We start from the raw sequence: 20,000 nt of genomic DNA on the forward strand, positions 1-20,000 counted from the left end.
GACTTCCATGACCGCGTCCCTGCCTCGCTCCGTAACCTTCTGCCGCTGACCGCTCTTCGTGACGGCATGTGCTGATTTGAACAGGTATAACAAAAAATATGACACGAGAGAGAGAGAGAGAGAGAGAGAGAGAGAGAGAGAGAGAGAGAGAGAGAGAGAGAGAGAGAGAGAGAGAGAGAGAGAGAGAGAGAGAGAGAGAGAGAGAGAGAGAGAGAGAGAGAGAGAGAGAGAGAGAGAGAGAGAGAGAGAGAGAGAGAGAGAGAGAGAGAGAGAGAGAGAGAGAGAGAGAGAGAGAGAGAGAGAGAGAGAGAGAGAGAGAGAGAGAGAGAGAGAGAGAGAGAGAGAGAGAGAGAGAGAGAGAGAGAGGATCTTAACACGTTTGTCGCATTATCCGTCAAGAACCCAAATAAAAACAAAATTAAAAAAGTAAAAACTTACAAAAGCACAAAGTCATAAAAAAAAAGTCCTTTCGTGTCTAATCTATAAACCAGAGGCTTTCTCCACCACCACCACCACCATCACCACCACCACCACCACCACCACCACACCCTCTCCATCATGCACCCAAAGCACCTGTCTTTTAATAATGCAAGGATCCATTTAATTCGCATTACTGCCACAAAGGAAATTAGGCCAAGCCACTTCACTTCGTCATGAGAAGAGGCAGAATAATCCATTATGCAACAACATGTATAATTCACGCTCGTATTCGTCTAAAAAGTTTGCGTATTATTTTCTCGCACAAAAGGAGGAAAGTACGACCCTAAAACATTATGAAAAACGCCCGGAATCCTGCACCACCACCAAAACTAACCAAACTTCTCACGCCAGTTTATTTCCCTAATCATTCCCCGCTGGAAACATTTTTGAGCATTATTGTTATTGTTGTTGTTATATTACTGCTATTAATACCACTACCACTATGATTATTATTGTTGCTATTGTCATTACTATTGTCATAAATACTTGTATCATACCTGCTGTCCAAACTTCTCATTGTTGTTGCTATATTACTACTATTGATACTACTACTACTATGATTATTATTGTTGCTATTATCATTACTATTGTCATAAATATTTGTATCATACCTGTTGTCCTAACTTCTTCTTACGCCATTTTATTCCCTTAATCATTCCCCCGCTGGAGCATTGTTGTTATTGTTATTGTTCTTGTTATATTACTACTATTAATACTACTACCATTATGATTATTATTGTTGCTTTTATCATTAGTATTGTCATAAATACTCGTATCATACCTGCTGTGAGTCATAAAAACCACATAAGCAGTAAAAAGATTTATTAAAAGATTTATTTACGGAATGGTATTCGCTTCTTTTTTTGCCATTATTATTATTAGCATTATGTATTACTACCGATACTATCAACAATACTACCACTATTTCACTGCATTGCCGTTATATTTCTCTATTACTACTGAAGGGGGACTCATAGGGCCGTCAGCACACCCTAGGCATAGTCCCACCTGACCACTACGCACTACACAAATAAAATCTCTAAGCGGGAAGATCTGACGAGGCAAAGAACGAGAAGCCGAGATAAAACACGCCTCTTTGTTACCTCTATTCCCTCCACACAAGAAAACACTGTCTTGACCCTCACCCAAAGTTTTCCCAGCCACCCTTTCCCACACGCCAGCTGACATCCCTTCACTCCCAAGTTTCCTCAACAGATCTCCACCCTGCCCCCGTCCTGTCTCTGTTCTATGACGCCCTCCCCCCTTGCCCCCTGTCAAGAGCGTCCCTTTAACCGCCTCCTCTAATTGTGCTACCATCCCCTGTAGCTTCCTAAGAATGCCACCCTGCCATGCTTCCTCCACAGTGCCACCTTCTCCTGCCTTGTCCAAAGAATGCCACCCTGCCATGCCTCCTCCACAGTGCCACTTTTCCCTGCCTCGTCCAAACAATGCCACCCTGCCATGCCTCATCCACAATGCCACCTTCCCCTGCCTTGTCCCGAGTGTCGCCTTCCCTTGCCCCCTAAGAGCGCCCCCTGCCTTTCTCCCCACCAAGCATCTTTGGGGTTGCGGTCAGGAACATTTTCAAAGCATAAAAAGGAAGGTTAAGCTCCTCCAGCACAGGGAGGGTGGAAGGGGAATGACTCTGCTCACTCCTCATGTGCAAAACGCGGCGCGACTTGCTCCAGGTCATGTGTGGCTGAGGGAACGCTTCGATTTTTTTTCAGGTTTTATTTGTTATTTTTATTGTTTCTATCCATTTTTGTAGAGGATCTATTTGTATTCCGTCGCCTCTCTGTTACTGTGGTGGCTTCCAAAAGTGGAGTTCTTATTTTTTTTTCCTTTATGTATTATTTGGCCTTTTCACTTAAGTCTTCATGAAGGAAAACGTGAAATAAACAGGAGCGAAGAATTTTCTCGTGTGTGAAATTTGTTGTCGGCGAAATGTTTTTGAGAAAAATTTGTTTTGTAAATATGCACCAGGAAAAAAAAAGGTGAAAATTATTCCACTCCTGATTTATATAAACATGAAATTAATTCTTTATACATGTGTGGGGAACAATTGCTTTAAAAACTCTAATCTGATGTCATAATGGTGTTGTAAAACATTAAATATACACCGTATCTTCATTTTGGGAGCATTGCATCACCTCCTCGCTTTCCCATCACGACATACCTGGAGAGAAAGAAAAAAATAAATAAATATACATATAAAACTAAATTCATCGATACATGCCACAAATTTCACAGTAGTCTATTGTAAAGAAAAGAAAGAAAAAGATAGAAAAAAAAACATATTTATAACGAAATTTATCGATATCACACAATGTTCACACCACTCCAACGTAGAGAAAAAAAAATAATACTCGCTTCAGTCTTTACAGTTCCTTAATAACATGATCCGTGGAAGGCGAATGTTCTGCTGCTCAGTATACACCAGACGCAACACAAGTCCACACACCAAACACCTCCATATTAGCGTAATACTCCCAAATACTCTCTCTCTCTCTCTCTCTCTCTCTCTCTCTCTCTCTCTCTCTCTCTCTCTCTCTCCCATATAATTTGTTTTCCTTTTTTTTTATTGAGCCACATTTCATCAGTTCTGGTGTATATGTTTTTATCCTTTACATCACTTTTCGCTAATCATTATATTTACTAATATATTTTTTCGTTTCTTTTGTCCCCCTCTTTATTTTATTTCTTATGTGTCTGTCTTTCCTCCTGTTCTTACTTGTTCTTATGATGACAGTAACTCTCTCTCTCTCTCTCTCTCTCTCTCTCTCTCTCTCTCTCTCTCTCTCTCTCTCTCTGGGCCGTCTGACACCAGCGTGCAGTGATGAGTGACGTGAGTGACGTGGGCTGAGTGCTTCCTGGTGTTCTGCGCGTCAGAGTGAACAAAGTTACAAAGAGAGACAGAAAAACAAAAAATGGATTCAAATATGAGTGACAGGGCAACTTTTTGTAGCAGTGCCTTGTGTTGATGTAATTGTGTGTCGCGTGTTGTGTTGTGTTGTGTTGCCCAGAGTGTTCTGCTGAGCTGGCAATTCCTCCATTTGCTCTTTATTCAGTTACTTCCTGGAAAAGTGTCATTCGCCACTTTTACGACACATACGAGTCCGATGAAAAATACACGACATATCGATGGATATAATAAAGGATACCAGTACGTGTAGTAATGAAAAATGGAATACTGAAAAGAGAAATCCCCAAATACAATGGAAAATAAATTACAATAAAGAAAAAAACATATGATAATTATATTACTGAAATAATACTTGTAGCAATGGAATATCACAGCAAATCGTATAAGAATAAATATAAATTCTGAGAAAAAATGCAAGGTTTCTTATTTCAAATGATGATGATACAAACTTTTTTTTTAGTTAGAGTATTTGCAGATGAAAGCAGACAGTATATTTGGATAGAAACAGACATTAATGTAGAAAAAAAAATCTTGGTGTTTTCTTATTTTGCTTTATAAAAAGTACTAACTCAAGGATAAAATCTTGTAAGTTACTACAGAACCACACGTGCTCTCTGGAAATGATGGAAGTACCCGGCACATTTAGAGCGAAGCTTCCACGCAGGTAGACGAATGACTAAACCTGCACTTACACACACGTCTGGTGAATAAAACAATGCATTCATTCCGCCACAAGTAGTAAAAAGTAAACAGGAGGAGAGGGAAAGAGACAACACATTTGGACGGAGGCAGACGGACAGGTAGAAGGATGGGCGGCATTCACTATAAACACACCTCCTCTAAATAAAATGGGACGGATTATTTTCTCCAGCGCGTCGCGAATATAGACTCACAGTCAAGAATAATTTTAAAACATGCACACCTATTTTTCCAACACGCCTCCACTATAAAACACCACAAATTTACACTACCGAGTTATTTTTTTCCTACAAGCAGACCAGGTAGGTTAAAAACGGAATAAAAAGGTGTAACAAAACCGAGGATTCAGGACCAGGTAGCTTCCAGTGCTGGTCCTTCGCGTGACCAAGGCGATTCCGGGCACAGGTTAAGCGGGTTTAATGCGCCACTTGACTCCAAACCTTCGCTGGGAGTCTTGACAAAGCACCACAAAGCGCCCTCTTCTGTCCGCTGGCCTGTTTGCTTATGTCTCTGTCTATATCAGCTGTTTGTGTCCTATCTCTATTCCCGTCTTTATCTTATTGTTGCTTTCTTTCCTTTCTTTCCTCTTATGCTTCTCACGATATTGTCAAGTCTTCGAATATCCTTGTCTATCTAGTGTCTCTTTTTCAATTTCTTCATGTTATTTATTTATTCTTAGTCTTGTGTGTCCATCTGAACACTCTATCTACCTGTGCATTTGTCTCTCTGTCTGTCTAGTTATCTTCGTCCCTCTCTCTTTTTGTGTAGTTATTTTCTTCCTTCGTCTTGCTGTGTTTCTGTCGATCTAGATACTCTGTCCGATCTGTGTTTCAGTGCACGCGTCTCTACCTGTATGCATTTCCTTTAGTATTGGTGTCATTTTCATTCTCCAGCTCTTGTATCCGTCAGTGTCTCGCTACGTGTATTCTTGGTCTCCCTGTGTTTCTGGTTCCGCCTCTCATGCTTGCTTCTTTTTTTTCTTTTCTGTTATTTTTCGTCTGACAAGCTATTTCTGTTTACCTTCTGTGTATCTGTCAATCCGCTTGTTTACTGCTCTCTCTCTCTCTCTCTCTCTCTCTCTCTCTCTCAACAGGCAGGTTGCAAAAGACGACTAACAAATCTCAATGGAAATATCGTGAGTTGATTCAACCAACAAACATGCAAAGGAGAGAGAGAGAGAGAGAGAGAGAGAGAGAGAGAGAGAGAGAGAGAGAGAGAGAGAGAGAGAGAGAGAGAGAGAGAGAGAGAGAGAGAGTTATGTCTACCTTGTTCCCAGTAATCACCTGCATAACACAGCTCACCTCAAGAGTTACCGCCGTCATGCGAGCCATTAAGTGCAGGTATGAACGCGAGGAAAGAATAGCATATAAAAAAAAAACGACAAAAGTGAAAAAAATAAAGAAAAAAGAATAAAAGAAAATGATGGGAGAGAGAAGAGTAATAAAGAGGATAAAGAAACGCATCAACAGAGAAGAGAAATGTAAAGTTAAATATAATGAGAGAGAGAGAGAGAGAGAGAGAGAGAGAGAGAGAGAGAGAGAGAGAGAGAGAGAGAGAGAGAGAGAGAGAGAGAGAGAGAGACGAGACGAGACGAGACGAGACGAGACGAGACGAGACAAGACGAGACGAGACGAGACCGAGACCGAGCCGACGAGCCGAGCCGAGCCGAGCCGAGCCGTTCCGAACCGAAACGAGACGAGCCAAGTCAAACCGAGACGAGACGAGACTAGACGAGACGAGACAAGCCGACCCGAGCCGTTCCAAGCTGAGCCGAAACGAACCTACATAAGCCAAGCCGAGACGAGACGAGAATAGACCACACCAGCCCCGACAAACACAGGCAAACAGAGGCACAGACACACAGACACACGCTAGACACACAGACAGTCCCTTTGACCCACTAACCTATAAAATGCAGACAAATAAGCTCACCCTCCGTAAAATATATATAGTAATCCGGGTGATGCAATTAAGCTGCTCTCTAACTACCCCGAGAGATAGTTAAGGGGAGTGATTTACCTTCAGTCCAACTCGTTAGTCTGACACCTAACATTACCTGTACACTAATTACGCTTTATTAATGATGCTGTTTCGATATACTAGCCACCATCTCTCTCTCCCGTATCCTTCCTTCCTTCCTTTCCTTCCTTTCCTTCCTTCACGCGTTTCGATACACTGGGCACTCTCTCCTGTGTCCTTCCTTCCTTCACGCGTGTCGATACACTGGGCACTCTCTCCTGTGTCCTCCCTTACTTCTTTCCTTCCTTCCTTCACGCGTTTCTATATACTGGGCGCCATCTCTCTCCTGTGTCCTTCCTTCCTTCACGCGTTTCTATATACTGGGCGCCATCTCTCTCTCCTCTGTCCTTCCTTCCTTCACTTCTATACTGGCCTCTCTCTGTGTCCTTCCTTCACGCGTTTCGATATACTGGGCGCCATCTCTCCTGTGTCCTCCTTCCTTCACGCGTTTCTGGGCGCCATCTCCTTCCTTCCTTCACGCGTTTCTATATACTGGGCGCCATCTCTCTCCTGTGTCCTTCCTTCCTTCACGCGTTTCGATATACTGGCGCCATCTCTCTCCTGTGTCCTTCCTTCCTTCACGCGTTTCGATATACTGGCACCATCTCTCTCCTGTGTCCTTCCTTCCTTCCTTCACGCGTTTCGATATACTGGGCACCATCTCTCTCCTGTGTCCTTCGTTCGTTCCTTCCTTCGCGCCTCCCTCCGCTTCCTTGGAACTGTGTGGAATTTGTCTTTGTTCCTCATTTCGCCTGTCTTGATTTGTCTTTATTGCGTTACCATCAAGTTCGCCTCCCCGCAATTTGCATTTACATGATTTGCTGCTACTTTGCTTTCTCTGTGCTTCCTTCGGGCTGTCTGTGTGTTGTCCTTGGCTCCTCACTGTTTGCTTGGGTTTATTTTGGTAGTCTTTGGTTTCTAAAAGGTCTTCCATGGATTATATTGCGTTTTCTTGATTTCTTATGAGGTTTTTAATATTTTCTCATTTTTTCTAATGTTTTAATGATATTTTCTCAGGTTCTCACTGTTTGATTGGTTATATTTGTAGTTTGTGTCTTTTAAAAGGTCTTCCATGGATTATTTTGTATTTTCTTGTTTTATTGCATGAAGTTTTTAATTCATTTTTCTATTTTCTTGAAGTTTAAGTCTTTTCGTAACGTTTCAACAATATTTTCTCGGGTTTTCAATATATTTATTTTCTGTAGTTTGTGTTTTTTTAAAAAGTCTTCCATGGATTATCTTCGTTTTCTTGATTTTTATGTGGTTTTCAATACATTTTCTTCATTTCTTACGGTTTTCAGTCTTTTCGTAACGTTTCAATTGTATTTTCTCAAGTTTTCTTTTTCTTTTTATTTTTGTAATTTGTTTTTAAGAGGGTTCAAACTTTCAATGGATTATTTGCGTTTTCTTGATCATTTATGAGGTTTTCAATACATTTTCTGCTTTTCTTACGGTTTTCCAGTCTTTTCGTAATATTTCAATTGTATTTACTCACATTTACTCAGCGACTTCGTTAAATTTCGTGTATTTAATTTTTGGCCTCTTTTCGCATTCCGTGCAGGAAGAAAAATTAATCACATTATTAGTCTTTCTGTGTCCCCCTTCCACCTTTCTCATTTTCTCTATTTTGAATTCTGACATTTAATTATTACTTCACCATTCTTTTTATTTTAAAGGTCAAAAACAACTCGCCAAAACATAATCATTTTAACTTTGTGTTCCATTTTCACCTTTCATTTTTTTTATATATATTTTTTACACCTCACATTTATTTCTCAGACTGCATTTAATAATCTTCCATACTCTCGTACATTTCCAACCTATTTCATTTTCATTTATTCATTTTTTGTTCCCTCGTGTCGTGTAGACTGTTCCCTCTTACCTTATCCATTTTTCACAGCCCATCCACGCGCCCTTTCTCTTTTCAACACCTCACGCCTTTTCCTAACAATATTTTTACACATCCTTACAATTTTTCACTCCTGCCTGCACACGGAAATGCTCTTCCATCCTTCGCTCCATCCCTCCACGGCCCTCCCACACGCACTTCCTCTCCCTCTCACACACACACACACACACACACACCTTCCTCCCACTCTCCTCCCACCACCACCATCACTACGTACAGCTTCACTCGCTCCCTTCCTCTCTTGGATTTCTATTCTCCTCCGCAGCGTTCCTCGATTCCTTCCCTTCGATCTCTTCCGGGGTTTTGTGTCCCTCTTTTCCCGCCTCCTCCTCGTTCCCTCTCAACACCCTGGGGGACTCTACGCCACCCGGAGCACCCTCATTTACCCTGACAGGTTCCCTTGGCCCTGCAGGTCTCGCCCTCTCACTCTGTTACCCTCGCCACTCTTACTTAAATTGCTGGTTTAGTAGTAATAAAAATAGACGTTTCCTAGTTCAGTACCTTGTGTTAGAGAGAGAGAGAGAGAGAGAGAGAGAGAGAGAGAGAGAGAGAGAGAGAGAGAGAGAGAGAGAGAGAGAGAGAGAGAGAGAGAGAGAGAGAGAGAGAGAGAGAGAGAGAGAGAGAGAGAGAGAGAGAGAGAGAATTTCCTGGAATAGCCGGAAAAGTGTGGAAAAAGAACTAATTTAACCCATTCAGTACCACGACGCGTTTCCATATTCTTTCTTCTAACTATCTGGTGATTTTATACAGTTTCAGAAACTCATAAGGGGTGATTGAAATAATGAAGAATGTGGCCATTAATCTTCTGACCTCTGTAGACCCTTTCTAATGTCAATAAAATGGTCTAATCGTACACTAATCTCAAAGTAAAAATATGTCGCAGTATTGAAGAGGTTAAACATTTTTCTCAATATTCTTTAGAACCTGAATCATTTTATCTCTCAATAACGAAAAGAAGTGACTTATCTTTACTGACCATCCCTCGGTTCACTTACGTAAGAGTGTCCAGGTGATGCAAGGCGTGGTGGAAGGTATACAGGCAAAGAAGGATGTATGTAGTAGCTGCGTGCGTGGTGATGTAAGTGGTGGTGAGTGGAGTGTTTGGAGTGGCTTTTTATCTGGTGGTGTATTGACTGAGTGGCGTATTTCACACATTTTATTGTCCTGTGATGTTTGTGTGTGTGTGTGTGTGTGTGTGTGTGTGTGTGTGTGTGTGTGTGTGTGTGTGTGTGTGTGTGTGTGTGTGTGTGTGTGTGTGTGTGTGTGAAGATATTCCACTATTCTGTACTACTATGAATTACCTTTTGAAATCCTATAAACAAGAAATCATGATCAGCAATTTTATCTATTTACGTGTGTGTGTGTGTGTGTGTGTGTGTGTGTGTGTGTGTGTGTGTGTGTGTGTGTGTGTGTGTGTGTGTGTGTGTGTGTGTGTGTGTGTGCAGGCGTGCGTTCCTATACCACGATGGGTAAGGGAGACGAATGGCTTCCCTTCAGCGTGGGTTTCGAAGGGAAGGTCTCGTTACTCGACACAAGATGGAGGGCAGGTGTCACCGGAGAGCCATCTTGTGCAGCGCAGCCACGCGGAAACGAAGCCAGCCATGCCTCACGCGACACGACACACCACCTATACCTTACTTTTCCCTTCCTGTGCCTTTACCTCATCTACACACACTGTCTCCCTCATCTTTCCAACACACCAATTCTCCATCCCTAACTTAACCTAACCTAACCCTGTCCCACCCTTCTCCTCCCGGCTTCCCACCCCTCCCCCAAAAAAAAAAAAAAACTAGCCCAACCCAACCTAAGAATCTCTCTCTCTCTCTCTCTCTCTCTCTCTCTCTCTCTCTCTCTCTCTCTCTCTCTCTCCTGCAAGGTTAGATTTGGTTTGAGTATCTTTTCTCTCCACTTCTCCCATCCCACTCATTCCTCCTGCTTCCCTCTCACTTCTTTCTTATACACGACATCTCCATCCTGTTCCATCTCTCCCTACCCACTTTTCCCTCCTGCTAAACCTCTTATCCTTCTCTTCCTCCTACTCTACTTTTCCCAACATTACTTCCCCTCTTACGCCGCCTTCTCTTTCCCCTCTTTTACTTCACATCTCCCTCCTGCAGCTTTTAGTATCTTGCATCTATCTGGATTCGTGTGGCTTGCTTCAAACAGCCCCGAGTCTTGAAATGTTCAGCAGTTGTTTTGTTTCTCACGGTTTATTTGTCAGCATTTCTCACTTCCTTCTTTAACATATGCTCCTCCTCCTCTTTGTCTTTCCGTTTCGCTTCTCACACCTCTGCATCTTCTGGTAACATTCCTCTTGGTGGTGGTGGTGGTGGTGGTGGTGGTGGTGGTGGTGGTGGTGGTGGTGGTGGTGGTGGTGGTGGTGGTGGTGGTGCTGCTGCTGCTGCTGCTGCTGCTGCTGCTGCTGCTGCTGCTCCTCCTCCTCCTCCTCCTCCTCCTCCTGCCACACCTGAAGGAGGAAATGCGATACCTCCAAGCATTCCTCAGCTTCCCTCGGCAAACTGATATATTGGCACATAGATACGCCTTCCCGCGCCCCTCTATTGTACAATTTTATCTATATCGAGGCATAAATCTCCTCGCCTCACGTGCAGATAACGCTCGCTTATATAACGAAATCCTTCATACGGAGCTGTGCGATTTTTCCATATTTTTCCATGCCCCGGCAGGTTAAAGATTGAATACACGCCAAGCTGGGAACGTAAACATGACATTTATCTGTTTTCTTTACCTGTGAGTGATTGTTACAATATTGACTACACATCCAGAGCTGTCGTAATAAAGTTCCCGAATGCTGGCGATCCCTGAAAGGCCGTTCAAGAGATAGGAATGAAAAAAAAAAAATGTTATTCACGTGTTTTTTGTAACAACCTTTTCCCGTTGTTTATATTCCTTTTAGGAGGAGGCAATATAAGCTAGAGAAAATGTAAAGGTAAATATGTTCCCGAGTGTTATTTGTGTCCAGTCTGGTACTTGTTATGGCCGCCACGAGAGTATACGAGAGCTCTAATACGCAGGAGAAATATGTACAGACACTTCCAAGAAAACATCTGTACATACCTAACTTTTACCCCCTCCACGTAAAACCCCCTGATCCTTCACCCCCTATACATACACACGCCAATATGTCAACTCACTACAATAACACTGAGTTCTAACAAATATTGAATGCTAACAGATCTCTCTCTCTCTCTCTCTCTCTCTCTCTCTCTCTCTCTCTCTCTGGGTAGCACGTGCAGTAAGGAGCCCACATCTTCCTTTATATATATATATATATATATATATATATATATATATATATATATATATATATATATATAGAGAGAGAGAGAGAGAGAGAGAGAGAGAGAGAGAGAGAGAGAGAGAGAGAGAGAGAGAGAGAGAGAGAGAGAGAGAGAGAGAGAGAGAGAGAGAGAGAGAGAGAGAGAGAGAGAGAGAGAGAGAGAGAGAGAGAGAATGTGTCTGTGCGTGCGTATGTGTGTGTGTGATATCCTGACCCTGCTCATATCTGATTTCCATTGGTGATGAGCGCGCCCCAATATCACATCAACTCCACGGTTTGCTCAGTGCCTCGGCAAACCAAGAAGCTCGTTTCATGTTCCCCCTTGGTCCTCTCGTCCTACCCCTGCCACGTGTTGAGTCACCGCCTTCTCCTGAGACTCATTAAATCACGTTTTTTTGGAACGCACCTTTGAAGCCTAGATCTCTCTCTCTCTCTCTCTCTCTCTCTCTCTCTCTCTCTCTCTCTCTCTCTCTCTCTCTCTGTCTCTCTCTCACTCACTCTCAAGGTTGTGTATTAGGGTAAGTCAAGAGATTGGCTAGATATGAGAAAATTATTAGTTTACGCAAGGTGGATATTTGGAATATGTATGTGAAAATTGTTTTACGGACTCTCTCTCTCTCTCTCTCTCTCTCTCTCTCTCTCTGTGTGTGTGTGTGTGTGTGTGTGTGTGTGTGTGTGTGTGTGTGTGTGTGTGTGTGTGTGTGTGTGTGTGTGTGTGTGTGTGTGTGTGTGTGTGTGTGTGTGTGATAACATTACATTTATCTTGCCAAATCAATATCCACTACATCACAGAAGCTTGTGTTTTCCTTTCCTTATCTCTCTCAACCACGAAAAAATAAGTCCTTTCTTCTTACATTGTTCCTCTAATCGATGAAGAAAAAAAATACATGACTTCTTATCCTCGGTTAGGTTAGGTTAGGTTAGATTTGGTTACAGTAATAAGAGAGCTTGAGATTCATCACGTCAGATTGTGTACGCTTGGTTCGGTTGGGTAGGGTTACATTAGATCTACGCTGCCTCCACTCAAGTATCCACGCCGGCCTACTCGCTCCTCTCCCCGCCACGTTCAGGTCGCCGAACTCTTCCAATAATAACACCAGCACACCAAAAAATTCCTCGCGCATGAGGTAACGCCGCCAAGAGACGTAATACAGCCAGCCAGCGGCGCGGCAACTGATGACATATCCAAGCAACCAGGGCACAGGAGGAGGAGGAGGAGGAGGAAGGTGATCAGAAAGGTAATGAAAGAATATAAAACAGAAATATAAAAGAAACCTACTGATAACTCACAGCAACATTCCACCAATCAAATGCGTCGTATAGTCTTCCATTAGTATTATCATAAGTATTTCACTGTCACTAACAATTACTATTACTATTACTACGACTATTACTCTAAGAAATGTTCCAACAGCACACGTCAGTCAATAATTCCTTCCCATTACAAACTTCTCTGGTCTCTCATCTCTCCCTCTTACATAAAAATAAACAAGATCACATAAGCGTGCAGCGTTGACCAAAACACAGCACGGAGCGAGGCCTGAGCAATACGCCTGCCAATACTACCTGTCATGAAAGGGTGAGGTGGAGGCGAGCAGACTGCGAGAGAATGGAGGGTGGGGCGGAAACCTCAGGATAAAGATGTTTACTTGTGCAGGAAAACAAGGTGGAGGGATTGAGGAGAGTTGTTGGTGAGAGCTTTGTGTGTTTGGCTCAGTGGACCGAGGAATATGAGGAAAACAAAGTGGATTGAAAGAGACAAGAATGTGGCGAGATATCAATGTGGGTGCGGGATTAAGGTAAGTAATTAAGGAGGGTGTAAAAGAGTGTAAAGGGGATGGAGAAAAGACGGAAATGGAGGATATACAAAGACTAGAGGAGTGTGAGAGAAAGAAGATGAAAGAGATGTTAAAGGTAAAAATATATAATGACTAAGCCAGATGAGTAAGTTCATTTCTCTTGTTGAAAACATATCAACTAAATTTTATAACACCAGTGAAGCATCCACTGAGAAAACCAATCCCATTACACAGACAACACAATAACTAAACACAACACAGGTTACTCCAAGATGAAATAAAGAAAATGGAATCAGGAAAAATATTAAAAGAACTAGATTAGAGAAAAAAAAAAAGATTCAAGATGCACAATGTTGGGGCAATACCTGTCTCTACCTGGCAGGAGAAACTCAAGGGTCACAGTTGAACGTTGACGACAATATTCACCCCTTCTTAACAAAAAAAAAAAAAAAAACACATACAGAAAAACAAGACAAGGAAAAAATGGCTGGAACTGCTAACCTGCAAAAAGATGTTTGTCAAAAAAAAAAAAAAAAAAAAAAAAAAAAAAAAAATTAAGTTAAAAAACTCCCGAAAAAAAAAAGTTATAAAATCTGGAAGGTTCCAAAGTGTAAAGAAACTGAAAGTGGGAAGAAAAAATGATGAGGCAAAACCTGAACCCGGACATATTTGGAAAAAAAAAAAAAAAATGGTGAGCGATCTAATAGGCGAAGGATGAAGAAAAACAGACACGTCATTGAAAACAGGAGAGAAAAAATGTACACTGTACTGAAAAAAAAATAAGAGCAGAGGCGATAGATAGAAAATAAAGAAAGAAAATGATTACTGGAACAGATAAAGGTGCGAATGGATTATAATTAAACAGAAAATGAATCCGAAATTTATAAATAAAGGAGATAGATAACTGGAGGAACAAAGGAAAAACAGTGAAATGGATAAGAAAAAAGGAAGGAAAAAAATAAAACGTTTCCTTGCAGGAGATAAGACAATGAGGAATGCATGAATGTTAATAATGAAACACTAGCACACGCACATGCACATGCACGTACTAACGCAGGCACTCGCGCGCGCGCGCACGCGCACACGCACACACACACACACACACACACACACATAATAATAATAATAATAACAATAATAATAATAATAATAATAATAATAATAATAATAATAATAACAATAATAAAAATAATAACAATAATAATAATGATAATAATGATAATAACAATGATAATAATAATAATAATAATAATAATAATAATAATAATAATAATAATAATAAGAAGAAGAAGAAGAAGAAGAAGAAGAAGAAAAGAAGAATGATAATAATGATAATAATAATAATAATAATAATAATAATAATAATAATAATAATAATAAAATAAAAATAAAATAATAGTAATAATAATAATAATAATAATAATAATAAAAAGAATAATAATAATAAAAATAAAATAATAATAGTAATAATAATAATAATAATAATAACAATAATAATAATAATAAAATAATAATAATAATAAAAATAATAATAATAATAATAATAATAATAATAATAATAAAACATTAATAGTAATAACAATAACAATATTAATAATAATTATAATAATAATAATAATAATAATAATAATAATAATAAAAGTAAAAATGATAATAATAACAATAATAAAAACAATAACAATAATAATAATAATAATAATAACAATAATAATAATAATAATAATAATAATAATAATAAAAAGAGTAATAACAATAAGAAGAACAAGAACAATAATAATAATAATAATAATAATAATAATAATAATAATAATAATAATAATAAAAGCACCAACAGCAATACGAGGAGAGAACACAAAAGGAAAAAGAATGAGGATAGGAGAAAATAAATATAACATAAGGGTGATAGAATATGATAATGGAAAGAGAATATGAAGATGACAAGAGAATGTGAGAGAGAAAAAAAAAAAACAAGGAAACACTTAAAATAAAAACAAAACAATACAAAAGCTTGAAACAAGAGTGTGTGTGAAACAAAAAAAAAAAAAAAGAAAATGGAAACTACCTGAAATAGATGAAGGTGAACACAAAACAAGAGAGAAAGAGAGAAGAGAAAAATTACAAAAAAAAAAAAAAAGAGAAACAACTGGGAGATTGCAATACCAGAGAGAGAGAGAGAGAGAGAGAGAGATAGAGAGAGAGAGAGAGAGAGAGAGAGAGAGAGAGAGAGAGAGAGAGAGAGAGAGAGAGAGAGAGAGAGAGAGAGAGAGAGAGAACCATGCGTGAGGGTCTCCCAGCGCACGGGTTCGAATACGGTCCGAGAGAGAGAGAGAGAGAGAGAGATAAATTCCGTGAAAAGCCCACATGGTGTAAATAGAGAGAGAGAGAGAGAGAGAGAGAGAGAGAGAGAGAGAGAGAGAGAGAGAGAGAGAGAGAGAGAGAGAGAGAGAGAGATAATAAAAAATATCAAGGTAAAAAAATTAACACCTTTCCATGCAGGTGTTTATGCAAGATGACGTTCACTCCCTCCCTACCTGGCCCACCTGTACGTAATCGTTCACCTGTGCTATTAATTACGCGCCGCACTGATTAATCTCCTCAATGAAGGTGTAATTAGAGTGACGTGGGAAAAAGAGCGCTCAGCATTCCCGAATTTCAAAGCAGTGCCGCATAAATTCTAATCTAGTGAAGGTCGTAACGCCAGAGATTATTCCCCATTACTCATGAATCAGCCATCGTGTTCAGACCTGAATTAGACACAAAAGTCGTGGGGTTTAATGGGCGAATAGGTGTGTGATTTTAGGGCCGCTGGTCAGTGTTTGATATTAGTGGTAATGATCACAGCGATACCACCACACAAACCAACACTATCAACAATACTACTACTAATAATAACACTAATATCAGTAATTAAAATATAATAATAGTAGAGGCGGTATTATTATTATTATTATTATTATTATTAGTAGTAGTAGTAGTAGTAGTAGTAGTAGTAGTAGTAGTAGTAGTAGTAGTAGTAGTAGTAGTAGTAGTAGTTTTATCTATCGTGAAAAAAAGTAAATAGATAAATGAAGAAATGACGTATAGAGACCAACAAACAAACAGACAGACAGACAGACAGACAAAATAACAAAGAAACATACACTAACAAACATAACAATACGAAGACAACTACTACCACAACAAAGAGAAAGAACCGGTAAGAACACACACACACACACACACACACACACACACACACACACACACACACACACACACACACACACACACACATAACAAGGATACAAACGAGAACAACCTTTGCCTTATGAGTGTCAGTAAATCTTTTGTCTTATTTTCAGAAGTGTTCCCTTTACTCACTTTACCTTTGATTACTTAAAGTTGTAATTACCTCAACCAGTAACTCACACTGAACTTCCCCTCCTTCTTCTCCCTCTCCCTCTCTTCCTCTCCCTCTCGTTACCGCACAGGCTACAGACCATTAGATATTATTACTCCGCTGCAATTTTATCTGCGTCCTTAATTGCAGGTAAGAAGAAAGTTAATTACTGGATAATAGAGCTTCTACCTGATTTATTCCGATACTCGAGGCACCGCACGCTGACCTCAAGCGAGAGAGAGAGAGAGAGAGAGAGAGAGAGAGAGAGAGAGAGAGAGAGAGAGAGAGAGAGAGAGAGAAATAATTTATGACGTTTATTACTTGTAAGAAAGAAAGTCTCAAGGTATTTATTGATTTCCTGACTTACAAGCTATAAACTGGGTATCTCTCTCTCTCTCTCTCTCTCTCTCTCTCTCTCTCTCACATGTGGACAATCATTTACCTTTCCAACACACACACACACACACACACACACACACACACACACACACACACACACACTGCCATACATATTAATGAGCCTGACCTGCATCTCTTAAGCTTCCCCAGCATGGAATCTTAATCAATCTCACCTGCTTCGTGAGTGTTACCTTTTACCTGGACTTTTATAGGTAATCAGCTCATTATGCAAATTGCTTCTTCGTGGATTAACACCTGATGAGAGAGAGAGAGAGAGAGAGAGAGAGAGAGAGAGAGAGAGAGAGAGAGAGAGAGAGAGAGAGAGAGAGAGAGAGAGAGAGAGAGAGAGAGAGAGAGAGAGAGAGAGAGAGAGAGAGAGAGAGAGAGACTTGTTACTTTTGTTGACGTTTCAAGAGAAATGACCTAAATTCTCGTGCTGGCGTGTGTGTGTGTGCGCGCAATTCACCTTCACCTCGGTCGCCTGCTGGTCACCCAGCCAGTCTTCCCCATTACGGAGCGAGCTCAGAGCTCATAGATCCGATCTTCGGGTAGGACTGAGACCACACCACACTCCACATACCGGGAAAGCGAGGCCACAACCCCTCGAGTTACATCCCGTACCTATTTACTGCTAGGTGAACAGGGGTTACACATTAAGAGGCTTGCCCATTTGCCTCGCCGACCCGGGACTCGAACCCGGCCCTCTCGATTGTGAGTCGAGCGTGCTAACCGCTACACTACGCGGTGTGTGTGTGTGTGTGTGTGTGTGTGTGTGTGTGTGTGTGTGTGTGTGTGTGTGTGTGTGTGTGTGTGTGTGTGTGTGTGTGTGTGTGTGTGATATCTAAATAAAGTAGCCACGCTTGTACAGAAAGCAACATGCCAATTATAATTTTTCTCTTACTTCCTTCATCCAGAAAAAAAAATAATAATACATAAATAAATAAATAAAAACTATACGCAAACACTACGTGATGCCAGAGATATCCTTCCAACACCAGCCTGGGAAGGAGATAAAGGTGCTGGAATGCATCATTACTGAACTGAAAGACACAAAAAATTTAAAAACGTCCCTTTTCTATATTAATGAGTTGCTTTTTATAACAAGTCTCCATTTTTCGCCCAATATTTATACCGAGAATCGCTTAGATCCATGTTTATATACTAATAATCTTAAAACGTTATCGCAAAAATCCCTCATAAAAGGCATCCTCATTATGCCTAATCATGGTCATCACCTGGGCCACTTAATCACCTTGAGATCGGCAGGTGAGCCTCAGCCCACCTGGCGGCACCCATTACGCTCGGACGGCACCGGCCTTGTTAGCGAGGCGGGGAGCAGAAAGGTAGAAGAGCGGTGCCTGGCTAGGGAGAGGGAGAGGGAGAGGGACTACCTGAGGGTACACTCCTGACGAACCCAATATTTTCCGCCAACCTTTTGTTTGACGAACTTATCGAGCTGGAAGAAGGAAAAGTTGATTTTTTTCCAATACGATAAAATCAACAGCAATCCACAGCAAGGTGTAACACTTTTGTCTTGACTTTTGAGGGAGGGAGGAGGAGGAGGAGGAGGAGGAGGAGGAGGAGGAGGAGGAGGAGGAGGAGGAGGAGGAGGAGGAGGAGGAGGAGGAGGAGGAGGAGGAGGAGGAGGAGGAGGAGGAGGAGGAGGAGGAGGAGGAGGAGGAAAAGACTGCAAAAACAAAGATAATGACAACGACCACCTACAAAGGAGAGAGAGAGAGAGAGAGAGAGAGAGAGAGAGAGAGAGAGAGAGAGAGAGAGAGAGAGAGAGAGAGAGAGAGAGAGAGAGAGAGAGAGAGAGAGAGAGAGAGAGAGAGAGAGAGAGAGAGAGAGAGAGAGAGAGAATGAAAACGAGAACGAGAACGAGAGCAAGAGAGCGAGAGAGAAATAATATACCACAAGACAGACACACAGAAACAAACATAACGTGACTAGGGAAATAAAGACAACCAACCATACATATACACAGAAAAATACAACGAAATGAACAGTTGAATAAACACTGGACGATGGATTACTTACCTGTTATCGTCTCTGCATTAGATTACCGCCTGAACTCCAGTGAATTAGGAACCAAGAGGAAGAAGAGGGCGAGAGGGCGAAGGGGTGGAGTGCCAGCAGAGGGAATGAAGGGATTGTGTATGGAGGTTAGTACACACTGCTCTAGAGGCTGTGAGGGAGGTATGCATAGGGTGGCGATGAGAGGCAAGGATAAAGGGTCGGTGCAGCTCATCTAGGTTCCTTTGATGTGATTTGTGTCTGAAAAAGAAGGTAGGGAGAGAATAAGCCTTAGTATAGAGTGGATTGTGTTGTTGTCCATGTAGAGACGCATACACGCACACGCGCACGCACATACAAACACACACACACACACACACACACACACACACACACACACACACACACATATATGAGCTCTCTATATGTACTAAGCTTCTTATTTCAACCATTCTTTCCTTTATACTTTTACTCTTTTTCCTAAGCCAACACCTCCTCCTCCTCCTCCTCTTTCTAGTATTTTTCGTGCTTGTCCTGACCCTTATTCCTGTCCTCCTCTTCCTTCTCCTCTTACACTTGCTCTTCCTCCTATTCCGTTAACTTCTTCTTCCCTTTAGTCTTTCTTCTTCCTTTTTTTCTTCCTAACCTTCTCACACCCCCTTCTCTCCTTCCTCTTCTTCTTTTTCTCTTTACCACTTTCTCCTCCTCCTCCTCCTCCTCCTTCACCGGCACGTGCCATAACGTGTGCGGGACGATGGTTGGCAGGGAAGATATTTTATTTATAGTGTTGGTGGCGGCCTTGATTCGTATCACCTCGGGATCCCACGCGAGACACAAGCCGCCTTGCTTCCCAGCCAAGAAATGCGATAGGAAAGAGAAGAAGAAAAAAAAAAAAATCAGCACTTCGATAGATAAAAGTGTAAAATATTCCTAAGCTGTTGAGTGAGTGTTATATTCTTCGATAGATAAATTAATGGATTCGTAAAAAAAATAAATAAATAACGTACTCTGATTATATTTTCAATGTTCTTTTACGCTGGGAAAACAATCTATGAGAAAATACGAATAGTGAGAGG

Source organism: Portunus trituberculatus, chromosome 36, assembly GCF_017591435.1.
Source record: "Portunus trituberculatus isolate SZX2019 chromosome 36, ASM1759143v1, whole genome shotgun sequence".
Lineage (NCBI taxonomy): Eukaryota > Metazoa > Arthropoda > Malacostraca > Decapoda > Portunidae > Portunus > Portunus trituberculatus.